Here is a 14,557-nt window from a genome sequence, read left to right as displayed (position 1 = left end):
ATTGAACGGGAAAAAAATCATATTAAATGAATTATCCTGAGTCCTCCACGATTGTGTACCTACAGTCAAATTTAATAGGTGGCTATTTAAAAATAGAGAAAAAAAATAAGTGCTACACAAATAGTTTTTGTGCCACACATAGGCTGAGAACTTGACTTTCTCTCCCTGGTGCTTCGTCTAGCTTTGAGTGACTAAATAAAAGTGGGTAATTTTTGAGTTTACCGCTAAATATTGTGATGAAAGAATAATCGGCTGTCATTTGCGTATGTGTGCATCAGCGGGTTTGGAGCTCTTTTACATGTTTACACGCTTTTTGAAGTGCAGGTGTCAATGTGTGTGTGCTCGGATATGCGGCTGTGTATTTTAGCTCAGCAGGCGCTGCGGTGCTCCTCGCTGGCTTACAGCATTAAAGTCCAACCTTGTCCAAGGTTAATGTGTCACTCTTGCTGTATATTTGCATTCATTCTTATCTGCACCGCACCACTCAACGGCGTGTCTGCTGCCCCGACTGCGGCTCAAACTTAATCGCCTTTGTACATTACAGATGGGCCACCAACAAAGGATACACACAGACCCAAACACACACACTACACTTTTTACCCACTGCTGAAATCCCCTTTAGAAACCACACCTACTGCTATTAGAAATTCTTAGAAGTAGTTTATTTCACACTACCTTGTTGCCCTCAAAGAGTTTCCGCTCTTCTGTTGGCTTCATATTAACTTTATGGAACTGAACATAAGGGCAACATAGCCATTCCTCCATTGCAAAGTTGCGATTCGGAGCTTGTACGCAAAGCTACAAGTAATTGTTCGCACTACTGCTTTTGTTTTGGTTTGTTATCATACAGTTTCGTACCTGAACTCATTTCTGTTTTTTTCTTCCCCTCAGCAAATTAGAAAGCGGAGAGAATATTTGTGCAGTTGTAAGTCTGCATTATAACCAAAGCAAGCCAAAAATATAATAGATTCCTAATTAATTCATTACGTTTGAAACAGAATGGAGTTATTTAGATAGCATTTCTCCCATTTAGAAATGCTAACTATAAACGGGTTGTGCTTCGGTGTAAGGATAATTCATCATTGCAGTAAGTAGGCCACATAGCACCTTGGTTTTATCCAAACATTCATTGGGGTGTTTTTAAACCTTGTTCATCTTTTTACTCGTTTGGGACTCTGCATTGCTGACCGCACCAAAGTTAAATAAAGCACTGCTGTGATTGTAGGTAAGAGAGGCTTTTAGGTCAAAACAAGCCATACGACTAATCTGCATTACGTAATATTAACATACGAAACTTGAGTAACTGAAATAGTAATCCAAGAGGAAAGTGATGCCTAACTCACATCTAAATTGGCTCTGGGACAGATAAAGAAAGCCAACTTTCTGGAATTACACTGATCAATGTAAAAATGTGTGCACTATGCTAAGCGTATCCCAACAGGTGTCAACAAACTGCCTATTGAGACAAAAAAATAAGTAAGCGACTCATAGTCAAAGATAGTTTTGACCCATTGTGGATTAGAGAAAATCCACAATAAAGTCAAACTTGTACACATAAAGATTTTTAACTCACCAAAATCTCATGCTGTATCGTTATTCTTATTCGGAAAAAGAATAGTTCAAATGCACCAAAAAAATTTCTAAAAAGCTATATGACATTTATAACAACAATCAGTATGTAAACTTCTGAGCAAAAACAGTTGTACACACATTTATCAGCATTCTGATGTAATAAAAATCGATGTACCTTCTGCCTTAGCACAAAACCAAGGTTTGTTGGCAGCCACCTTCTTCGTCTGGATTCACTTGAAGTAGGCGTGATGTCTCTCTGGAATTCCACCCTGAATATTCCTGGGAGCAAACTTTCTCTTGTGTTGTGTATACAGCTCTGCAAAAAAAAAACAAAAAACACACACACACAGTAGATTCAGCTCACTGCCTTAGTGCAATGTTCTAATTCATCATCTTACCTTTAGCATGTTTTGCCAATAAAAGCTGCTCAGGAGCCTACTCTCAAACACTGCTGCAGCTGTCTTGGGAATTAACTGCTACTACAAAACCTCAGCTGGCAACACGAGCAAAAAGAAACAAGTGTGTTTTATTTTAAACTGTCGACGTGGGCATTTGTTTTTGTATGCTTTGCCCCGTTTTTTTTTTTAAAGTAAAGGTAACTCTGTCCACAACAGTCACGTGTCGATGAGGCCACACGTTCCCATTTGTAACATATCAAGTACGAAGTGGAGCGCCACCAGCGGCCTGTTGCACGACTCAGTGAGCTGCGTTGAGATGTCTGTGGGGACATAAAGACCAGAAGTCAAGTCCCTCAAGAGGACATTGACTGATTGACTGACAGACAAGCTCCACGTTTCGCTTGTTTGTTTTTTTTTTTTCTTTATGTGCAGGTGTATGCGTGTCCACGATTGCGCACACCAGCACTGACTGGCTGGTGTCATCTCCCTTCTTTCATCAGAACTTTACCCCTCTTTCTCTTTTCCCTTTTGCCTGTTGCCGGTGACATCTTGACAGATTAAAATGCTTTGCTCTCCGGTCCCTGTATGGCTACACTCGTGAACCGCAGGGACAGTGAATCAATAATAATGAAAAAAAAAAATAGAATACACTGATTCCAGAACAGATAAGACGGTTCCAGCAAACATGTACTTATTTGGACAAATACCAGTCATCTAAATGTACTTTAAATTATGATCATTTACTCAAATTGAATGTACGGCATAATGGAATTAATTAGAATCATAATTGTCATTATTGAGTTCACAAACTGTTCATTATGGGGCAGCGTAATGTAATTGACAATCTGTTTTTCTTATTATTATTTCAGAATGCTCAGTTGCCTGCAACATTATTAAAGTAAAGCAAATCAGTCTGTGCACAGGGCCTAGCAAAAATAGTAATGCTTCTTGAAAACCGTATGACATCACAGTAATATACATCACTGTATTTAATAGTGAGTTAATGGAATAAATTAACTTTTCAATAATACTCTAATTTACTGAATATGACTGTATATTTAATAAAAATTGGTTTATTCTTCAGATACATCCCCTTTTTTCACATGTCATGTAAGGGCTTTATACCTTTGTGGTCTTTACATATTTTAAATTGTAGTTTGTTTTTCTACACCATAGCAGTTCCCAAACAGACTTAAGACCTCAGGATTCCTCATGGAATACAGGAAAAAAAAGGGGAGGGGGGGCTGACCATTATTGATTCTCCTAGGGTGCCTGAATGTGATTAAGGGAATTTAAACTCAAGCCTTGCTGACGCAAATCATGGCCAGAGGTAACATAATGTCCAGATGAAGAGGAAACACACCCTCCCAAAAGGGAGGTAAGCCCTTTTTGACCCCTGCACAAGCTTGGACAATTAGCATTGGCAAAGTGCAACTCCATAACAAAATCTCCAAAATAGAAGAAGTGCTTGCATGGCTAATTCCCTGTCGACGAGGCCCTAAAGCTCTATTTTTATTTTTTTTTTTAGGAGGCCATTGAGAATGCAGGTCAGGGAAGTAAAGAAAGCCAAGCTGCCATCACTACAGATACTGGAGATGGCTGGAATATAGCCAAGCAAAGAATTATGCTAATGTTTGCTCTAATAATAAAATGCTCTGGAATGCAATAATATTGTCAGTAGATAAGACATGTTCTCTCCATAGGCTTGTTGGGGAGGGATGTTAAAGCTATCCTGAAGGACTGACATGGATCTCAAACAAGCTAAATAGAAGGTAACTAAACTTAATTTAGTAATTCAGTTCAAAACGTGAAACATACGTGACACACACTGACGTACACCAAGTGATAATTTCTGCTCATTTCAACGACTGTAGCCTACAGTTGATGAAAACCCAAAGATTTGTTTCTCGGAAAATCTTGAATATTACGTAGGACTAACAAAAATTATTTATTTTAATACAGAAATGTCACCCTACATTTAAAATATGCCCATTTACTCTAAAATATGTGCATTCAACATTTAGTTGAGGCTCCTGTTGCTTGAATTGCTGCGCCAGGTCACCTGCAGAACAGATCCAGTTGCTGCTTTCTTTGATAGGTATACAGAGTGTCGACCTCATTATTCTGTTTAATGGTAGCGTCCATAGCATCCGACACACGATGCCACGATTGTGTTTTTGGAGATTCTAATAATAAATCATTAGGTCCGATTACATTACAATTACCAAAGCAGGGCTGAATTCTGATAAATTCATCACCATTCAGACCAGAAGCAGACAAAATCTGTTTGACTATTTACGAGAACCTCCAGGCCTCGTGCTGCCATACAGAAAAATGCCGGGCAGTTCTTGCAGTTAGTCAAGCTTATGTCTTAATGCATCATTTAACCAATTAGCCAAGTGCTCCTCCATCTCAAGCTTTTAATGTGCCACTGCTGCTGCCAGTGCTCTTAAACGTGTCAGGATTCTGTGTGAATACAGCGGAGGAGTGATGGCTTTCTGCAGGTTCTTCAGAGTTCAGAGTGTCAGGTAGATAAATATAAGGGCCAACCAATTCGTTCAGTCTCTTTCAGTCTCGGCGCCGGCATCGGTCTCCATTTCCGCAGGTCACTGCTGAATGACTGCAGATTACATCGGCGAGTCTCTGATGTCTGCGGGGACGTGGCAATCAGACTGAAATGACACGGGGTGGTGACAGGCAGACCCTACTCTCCGACACCCACCAACATGACACCCATTCACGGCAGCTGGCCCCATGACACTAATCTGATTCTAGTCTGTATAGAACCCTGTTTGGTGCCCTGCAGTTTCTTCTAAAAAAGGAAATGACCACCAGGCCAGGGGCATTCTTGTGTTACTTGCAGGCACTGCGGAGGAATGTGATCTGGGGTCATGTTTAGACACACATTAAAAAAAAAAAAAAGCTACTTTGCAGAGCATCACTAAATATATACATCTGCTTTGATGCTTTATGAAAGAAAAAAATGGAGTGGCAAAAATATTTGCTGCGTGAAATTAGGAGATATTTGTGACATTAATTAAAAAGCCTGTACTTTTATTGGCCTGTACCCCTGCTGGCAGTCTTTATCACTGCCCTGATTTTTTTTATTTATTTATTTTTTTGCTGTCTAAAAGTGTACACCATTAGGGAACACTGTCCATCCTTTCAATGAAACCTACTCCCTCCAACCACATAGCTGTGGGGAAGCATGAGGTAAAGATGAATCAAGTCAGCTGACTTGTTTAGAGACGAGAGACAGAGCCCTAATTGGATATCATCTCACACTCTGTCCCTAATTAGCACTGCTTTGCTTTATGAACTGATATTAAGATGCAGGGAGGAAAAAAAATGGTAATTAGCTAAAGGTTATTACCAGCCAGGGGCACATGGACAGGGAGCATGCTGGGCAATATAATTACAGCATACAGTTTTTGTTTATTTTGGCTGGTTATAGCACGCCTACTGTACATGGAGATTTTCCACAACAGATGTTCTAAATGATGATTACTTGCTTCAGATTGATCATATTAAGTTTCAGATCTTGACAATCAGTGGTACAACAATATAACTTTCAACTATTTAAAAAAAAACTATCACAGTATAATAGCAGCAAAAGGAATATACAGTGGATCTCAAATGATTTGCAAGTGTGACAGTTTCAACAAAAATAATATCTTTCATAAAAGTTACACACCGGAGCTTAGAGCTAATACTTTGTTGAAATACTGTTTGATTTTTTTTTTTCATGGTCTAGTGCTCGTAACTGCTAAGACAATTTTATGATCTCCTTAAAGGAGTTTGTATCAAATGGCCACTCAACGAGAAAGAACCCACTACATAAAAACCAGATTACTGTTTGCAGTGTAAATAGGGGCAAAAAGCTTCTTTTTCGATGTCTTGTAGTCTAATGAAACAACGCGATAGTATAGCCATAAAGACCATTGTCAATTTTGAAATTAAAAGGAGAGAACTTTAGCGTAGCTGCCACTAAACTCCTATCTCCGTGTCATGTTAGAAAATTTGTGAGCACAGGTCAATACATCAATTCTGTCTGCACCCAATATGAGAAGCTTACAGAAAAGTAAAATGTTTAACCCAAGTCCTGCCTATTGACATTGTGCCACCTAGGGAATCAACATAAACTCCTGAATTAGCATAGACTTACCCTGCAACGACTGGGTCACCTCCGGAAAACTACGGAGCGTCACAAAAAATAAAAAATAAAATAAAGTCAGCAGTTACAATGATGCTTTCTCACTGACAAACCCATCGTAGGTCGCCATCTTTGCTGTGACTGTTGTCCAGGTGGCATTTACATTTGAGCTAATGGGCTAGCTGTAATGCTAACCCACCAATAGAGGGAAGTTTCCGCTGTGACACACCGCTGAGTATTAGCATAGGGAGGCAGACAGAACAATGCAAAGCAAACAAATGGAAATAAAATGACTTGTGTGAAAAATACAGATAAAAAAATAAAGGGGGGATTTAAAGGGACACGAATGCTATGGGAAAACAGAAAACATTTAAAAGCAGTAAAATTGTGCACGTGTGCTTAAATATATAATTTGTCAGAACTAAGCTTAAAAAACAAATATAAATGCTAATTAAATCATTTTCTTTTTTAAAACTAAACTGGTGCATTAATTTATTTATTGGGAACATTCACCTATTTCTGCTTTGATTCCGTCTGTTTTGGATCCTCCGCATGAGACGACGACGACAGACTGGTCAGTTCTGTTTCTGCTTTCATTTTCCGTCATTATACACTGCTCAAAAAAATAAAGGGAACACTTAAACAACACAATATAACTCCAAACCAAACGTCAGTGAAATCAAACTGTCCACTTAGGAACCAACACTGATTGACAACGGGGACCCTCGTCGGGTCAATCAGTGTTGCTTCCTAAGTGGACAGTTTGATTTCACAGGAGTTTGATTTGGAGTTATATTGTGTTGTTTAAGTGTTCCCTTTATTTTTTTGAGCAGTATATATTAACTTTGGGTATTTTTTTAGACGTCTCTTTTTCAACCGAAAAAAAAAAGGAAAGAAAAATACAGCTACCAGTTTGAGCCCTGCATTAAACTTAAAATATAGAAGCTGATTAAATGTGCGATGAAAAGTACACACTTTTCCTCTTAACAGAAGATGTATGAGGTTTTGCAGAAATAAAAATCATGTAAATTATAAATACATCAGACGTGTGCATGTTGGACTGCTTGTCCAAATGTATTTACTTCCCACCTTCGTCTGTTATGTAACATCATCAGCCAGCACAGTTACCTGTGTGGCATTCTACCAAGTCGGTGCAGTACATCATAAAAAGATACCGTTCTGTTTTAGATCCTTGTGGGGTAAAAAAAAAAAAAAAAGCAAAAAGACTAAGATGTGACTTCTTATTCCCAGAAGAGCCATTTATCATTCTGCCAAGACAGAATGCGTGCCGCCTTGATGCAAGGTAGGGGCTTTGCTCTGATGGGAAGCCTCTGCTATATGGTCTCGGCGGACACTGATTATTACTTGCAACTCCCAAAGCTGGACTACACAAACACTGAGGATATTAACATCATGGTCAATCCACTGCAAACACACATGAACACAGGGTGAGGAGGAGACATCACAGCTTATTCAGAGCATCAATCTTACAGATCAGTCTACTATAAAGAAGCTGAGACAGTCAGTGTGTTTAAATCCAGACTACAAATATCCGTCTGTTTACTGCCAACTACACAAACCAGGATTTTTTTGTACCATGTTTGTGGGGAGTTGGGGAGGGGAGATCTGTTTGAAAAACATATTTGATTTTCATTGTCATACATACTGATATTGGATTGCTAAACAGGTAATGTTTATCCAAACGGATAAACAATATTCCAAGGAATTTGTTCTGCAGACAAGAAAGAATATCTGTTCTTTTGATGGTCTGGCCATCACTGCTCCCCCCTTTCTCTTTTCCTTGCACGACTGTGGGTTTGACTGCTCAGCTCAATAGCATGCAGTTTGCCGATTCTCCAAAAGAGGACACTGTGGAACATGTGATCTCCAGGGAGAGGAGGCGATTGTGGATGGATGCTATTTAGTTGCTAGAACAGATACAGGAATTGTGGAAGTCTTACTGTTTTATGTCCTATATAATTACATTCCGTTTTTATTTTTTGTTAGTCACTTAATGTTTCAAATACACACATGGTTCTGTAAATCTCAGTCATTTCTAAGTGGTCCTTCCTGTGACAGAGCAATCTGCTTCCTGTAATATTCCCTCTTATTTAAAGGACACATATCATCAGTTGCACAATGTTGCTTTTATATATTATATATATTTAGGCTTGTAGCTAAGAAATGCATGGAAAAAAACATACAAACAAAAAAGCACATGCCAGACAAAAACACAACTGAAAGCTGAAGAAGACACATAATGCTACATTTGGCATATCAGTCTTGGGCATCAATGTATGAAATCAGGGCAAAGATTAAAAAAAAAAAAAACTTTGCCTTTAATTTCAGTTCATCATATAAAACTTTACAACAGCGATTTATCCAGACAGCAGTAGGAAGTAATCAGTGTGTAGTAGCCTTGAAACCTATCTAACCGGCACCATAGCCAGGGATTTAAAAGCTTTCTCTGATGAGTATAGTTCACCTATCAATTACCACCGTGGCTAATGACAGCATGTAGCTAAAATTGTAAAGAATAAAAACAAATAAATGAATAAAATTCCACCAGCATTCAAGTTGACAAAATTTCTACTCTGGCTCTGATCACAGGTGTTGTGGCTAAACATGTTTTAGGAATATTTGGACTGAGAAGTTAAAGATTTAGCACAACTTTGGACATCAATAGATGTCATTGTGCTGTCAAACGACATGTTGTGGAAGGGGGAGAGAAAAGCACTTTAAAAGTGGTAGGTGAAAAGCACTTACTCAAGTTTATTCATATGCTGCACAGGATATGAGAGCTTCACACCTCACACACTGTTGTTCAGATCAAAGTAATAAGCTCTACCAGACAGAGTCAACACATGAGTTTTATACCCAAGGATAGAAGATATACAACAAAAAAAAAAACCCATTGGGGAGACAGTCTGACTTTCCTTCCAAGTGCAAAACATTGTCTCTGAGAAATAACCTTCAGTTTGATGACATATAAGTCTACTATTCTACTAAGTTTTAAGGCATACAAAATAAATACATAAAATGACCATCAGGTTTAAAATAAAGTTATAACACATTAGCCTGCATCAACATTTACACCAATTTAAAGTAAAGGGGATTGGAAGGAATATACATTTTTAGCTTATGAACTTCTTTTATCAAGAAATTGTTCTGTGTGTTATGTGAAACGTGAGTCCATCAGACATATAGGGACATAATCATAATTTATGATACTTTTTTTTTTCCAGAGGTGTGGCTACAAACAATTTCTTTGTTTTTAAAATGTAAATATGACTGATCTTTGTAAAACTGTAAACGTTCCAATTAGAATTCGTTTACGTTTCATAATTTCGATATTTATAGGGTTTTGGTTCTGAAATCTGCTGGTATTTACCCTGCAAGTTCTCTCCTAGTTTTTGGATTCATTCAAAGTCTGGAGCCTACCACACGCACTTGGACGTCATTACAACGGCGCGTCTTTCTGCACTGCTTATTCAGCAGACAGAAAATCAAGAGTGGGGCGCAGGTCGAGAGGGGAAGAAAGAGAGAGAGCAAGAGCACTGACAAAACAGAAAGAGGGAGAGAAAGAGAGATGCATGGGAGAGAAAGCAAGAGGTTGATGGTTAAAGACAAAGTGAGAAAGGAAGGGGGAGAAGGGTATGGGCGCTATGTTAGAGGAAGCGAAACAGACAGCTGCGTGAAGCTCACAGAAAGAGGCAGCAGCCAGGGGAGAGATGTTTCATGCTGGGGACGTGAGCCGTTCTGACACATGGGCAGCAAAGCGAAAAGGGCCGACACAATAGAGGCAGGCAGAGAGCACTGGGAGGCATCATGATTTACAGTAGGGCTGCAGCCACTTCAGATTTTTGCCGTGTCTCCGCAGCAAAATGCTCTGTGGGGATGCATTCATTCAGCTGAATGGAGCTCTCTATTCCCCCGTCGACAGGTTGTCGTTGTTTCTTTCTTCAAGCGCGGGGAGATACATTCCGAATGTTATTTATTGAAAGAGGTCAGGATGGAGGCGGATGGCGGATCAACACACGAGGCGTCTACTGTACGGTGTAAGCGTATCTTCAGCCTCACCAGGGTTAAGAAATGTGTTTGAGAAGGATCTATAGGCGAAATGGATAGCCAGGCTGTGTATGACGTTATTTTTTTTATTTTTTGACATCTAATCGTCAGGGATTAAAAATTATTAGAGATGTAGTTCAGAGACAGGAAGAAGAGACAGTTTTACTGAGGACGGAACATCAAGTTAAACTCGAACTTAAATGTACACGCCTGCGTTAAAAAGTTCATACAAAAAAACTTTTTTACAATGTTCTATACAACTCAAATGGAAAGCAAATCACAGAGCTGTTCACAAGTCTTTCCCCCCCCCCAGTAATAACATTCAAGATATATTGAAGAAATAGTGCATGTTCAGAATTTCTACTGCAATTAGTTCAAAATCAATTTCAGACATCAATTGATGGAGATTAGCACCGAAAGAGGCAATAATTTAACCATGAATATCCACAAAGATACTGTTGTCATCTACTAATAAAATAGAAGTCAGTGTGAACATTAAGCAGACAATACTAAAATATCAACAAAGTGCGTTCTTTGTTTTTGATATCTGCAACGCTATTGTTACAAGTCACTCTTCTGGAGCAAGATGCCCCACAGACATAATTCAGAAAACGCATGTGCTTCAGACACATGCAAGCGTACTTGGTGGGAGATTGTTCCCAAAACAAATCAACTCTTGGGTATAATGACGTTTATCTTGAAATAACAACTCGAACTAAAAACTGTACATGCACGAGAAAAGTTTTGATCTTTGAACATTTTCATTTCTTGGATATCAACAGATCGACTTGGGTTGAACATGTCAACCAGTTGAAGAAGACGACGATCTGATGAACTATGCAAGCGGATCTATTTTAAGACAAGGCATGATATTTCCCTAATAAATAATAAGTTAATGCAACATAAAAAAATATGGTGCTGATGTGGGTCAGAGGAAAGAAAACAGACATCAAAGCTCTCCGAGCAACTGAAGTGACAGCCAGAAGGAACACTGGCTAGGAAGAAATAATGTCACAGACAGCATTTTAAATGCATTAATTAGATTTCGCTTTTGGCATTTCGTATATCAACCGTTATCGGAGAGCAAAACAAGGCCACATAGTGACGGGAGAAATAAAATGCACGGTAGCAAAGTCTTGCTGTTCACATTCACGCAGGCGCTTCCTGAAAACGCATACAATTCCACATCACTGCAGCAAATCGGTTCACTGAACATTCATACATGCATGACGTGACAAACCTGACAAACACACATGGCAAGTAAATTGGTAGCCTGCCAACAGCTTCAAGTTGGAGATTAGTACTGATATAGCCTGACTTTGAATATCGCTGGTGTTCTTGGCAGACAAGTCATGTGTTCATAATGTTACACCATGCTGTTATTACTGCCCTTTCAAAGACTAATCAAGCAATTAAAGACTCTTTTCTGCAAACGGTACTGTATCTATGGCAACACCGACCACATGGTCCGTGCGGATGGACCTCGGTGTCCTCTGAGAAATCAATGTGTCTGTAATGTGAAGTTTCTAAACGGCCCCCAGTGCCCTGGCTGCAGTATTGAGTTATTGGTACCCATTAATTACTGGAAGTGTGACCTGGAGCTACACATATGGGTGCTCAAGGATGTTTAGTTTGTTTTTAATTGGTTCCATGCTTTGTCTGTATCACAAAATTGCACTTCAGCAATGGAGGCTTTGCTACAAATTGATTTTAATGGCATAATTCTAGTGAAGAATGTTTTACAGGGATTTTTTAAATGTCTTTTTTTTCCCAGGTATCACAGGGCTGCATGGAAGTGCAGTTGGTAGCACTGTTGGTTTGCAAAAAGAAGCCAAGGTTTGAAGCCAAGGTCTTTCTGCATAGAGTTTGCGTGTTCTCCCTTTGCATTCCTTGTAGGATTTCTAGTTTCCTCACATAGTCTAAAAACATAATTCTCGGGTTAATTTGTTACTCTCCGTTGCCCTCATTTGTGAGTGTACAGCTGCGTGGTTGTTGCCCTGTGACGGACTCACACCCAATAGGGACAGGCAGCAGCTCTTCTGCGACCCTTCAAGGTGAAGCAGATGACTGACAAAAGACGGATGTACGGATACGTCGCTGTCCTTCCACAATCAAAAAGCATGCAGTTGAAAACAGAAGCTGATCTACGGAAAAACACACATTTTCTTCTCTCAATCTCTGACATTAAATCAGATTCAATGTTCTGTTCTGAAATGGAACCTCTTGAAGTCTGGTTTATCTTTGGATAATTTCCAGATGCCTGAATGTGCCTTATTCGTTCGTTCAAGCAATTATATGGAAACATAAACACCATAGGAATGTGAAGCCATCATACAGCTCAAGAGGGTGAAGGGGGCCTGCGTTGTCTCGTATTTTGGTACAAACTGTGCCTGTCATCTCAAAAGCCAAAAGCTTCATGAGCAAACTTTAATATCTTGCTTATCAAAGAAGACATATGCCAACAGTTGACATGCGTCATGAACAACCTATATTGCATTAAACTCTTAGACTATAAGTGATGAAAAATATATCAAAATTGAAAAGGGAAGCTTTTCAATTTTGATATCTTGATGCATATGAGCAAGAAACCCACCAAGTCTATTCCTCTAATTCATCAACAGCAACAACTTAGAATCATACATGACAAAACATGGGGGTAAAAATTCCTGAAATCAAAGTGAAGTAGGAAAATGTTACTGTTACCCTCCATTTTAATAAGCTTGCAAAATATATTTTCATTGTGCTCACAAGGCCAAAAAGATTTTTTCTCTCTCTCTTGATTAGACAGATAGATGATCTTAAATTACCCACAGACGTAAGAAAACCCTTTCTTTACCCGATACATAATTAAGGTCAGACAAATTTAATTTCCTTTGACTTAGTCTTTACCCTTTACCTCATCTACATCGCTGGATGTGACCCAATACCACAACGCTTCAATGTTTGCATCCTTTAAGAGCAGTCTGCCCTGAGTAAATGGCACCTGCTCCAGAGCTACACGGATTTATGTGAACAGTCCATTGACAGAGCCGAGGCATTAGCTTGAACAGCAAAAGCTGCAGACGAGCTGGAGCGTGCAACGTGCCAATTCTAACCTCTCAGATCTGGAGGAAATGAGATGTTTACAGTAAATGGGGCTCTTAGCAGCACCCGCAGAGTTCAATATTGATTCAATGAATCGCATTTTAAATGTGAGGAGAAGCATCAGCTGTTGGCTTTTAGAAACATCAGCTTCCACATAAGGAAGCAGCTGGAAACGGGCACAATTGTGAGACTGGATGGTGCTTTTCTTAAATCGGTGCCTGGCAATGTTTCCTCTTGTTTTGCTGCAGTCATCCTTCCTTGATAAAGTCTACTATGTAGATATGTTGATATTATGCATAAAGACATTAGCTCAAATAAATGTATTATGATTCTGTCTGTGCAGTTACAATGTAGACTATCAGTTTACATGTCAGTATTATGTATTTTACAGGCTATGTTACCTTCACTTGTTAGAAAAATGCTACATATCAAATAAGACTTAAAAGAAATTTGAGTTTGTAATTTAACTCCTTGAAAATGCGCCCGTCTCTTCAAAAACTCCTGTTCTTTCTGAAACTCCGCCTTCAGGAAGTCATCACAACAGTGCTCCTCTATTAAGCCTTTAACAATTTTTATTTATTTATTTATTTTTTACCAGCGTCTCACTTAGATGTAGCCCTGATAATGAGCTCAGCTGATTTGCAGTTTCACCAGGTGTTTGACGACTGCAAATGTGACAGCTCTATGGTTTTTGAGATGAACCACCCTTCGTCTGCACCACTGCCTTCGACCGTCAAAAACTGAACAAGGCTGACGTCTGTCACTTCAGCCAGCTGACTGAGGAATACGGCTCAACCTCCTCTTACTTACAGCTTTGACTTCCGTCTCCTGGGCTTCCTCTGTACGAAGGGGTGACATAAAAAGGAGTCATTTCAAATTTTAATTAGTTTCCTTTCATAACAGTAACAAACATACATTAAGACCAACATTATCCTTTCAAATTTTTAATTAACGGCTGCCTCTTGGTTTCACCACATCAAAAGGTTGGCGTGTGTAATCCTGCTCGCACGTAGCACTCCAATATGTCTGAGGCTCCCTGTTCTGATGAGCAAAGGGTGCAGATGAGTGCACATTTTAAAACTCGCCATAGGTTTTTATCGGATGACAGAAAGGCTTGTGAAGGGTTGGTTCATAGCTGAAAACAGGACAGGACGTGAGCACAACCACTATGAAGGATGTTGTATGAGCAGCTGGCCACAAATGTCATCACCTCTTATATGCTGAACTCTGTAATCCAGACTACCTCTTAGGGTTGTGACTTTAGTGTAATTTGTTCATATTA

The 14,557-nt window shown here is 39.3% G+C and overlaps 1 long non-coding RNA gene across 4 annotated transcripts in view; it reads right to left on the bottom strand.

Annotated features, from left to right (window-relative positions):
- The window catches only part of LOC145548699 (uncharacterized), a 57,428-nt gene extending 50,822 nt beyond the window's left edge, over window positions 1–6,606 (bottom strand). For all 4 annotated transcript variants that reach the window (XR_014084703.1, XR_014084705.1, XR_014084704.1 and 1 more), the window contains exons 1-2: window positions 6,136–6,606; window positions 1,748–1,888 (exon numbers count right to left, since the gene is read on the bottom strand). This is a non-coding gene — a long non-coding RNA (uncharacterized LOC145548699). The remainder of the gene's footprint in view (window positions 1–1,747; window positions 1,889–6,135) is intronic.
- Window positions 6,607–14,557: the final 7,951 nt, after the last annotated feature.

This window comes from Poecilia reticulata, chromosome 18 (assembly GCF_904066995.2).
Source record: "Poecilia reticulata chromosome 18, P_reticulata-male-v2, whole genome shotgun sequence".
NCBI lineage: Eukaryota > Metazoa > Chordata > Actinopteri > Cyprinodontiformes > Poeciliidae > Poecilia > Poecilia reticulata.
Note: the sequence above shows the minus strand (reverse complement) of the source record. Positions and strands in the feature narration are given on the sequence as shown.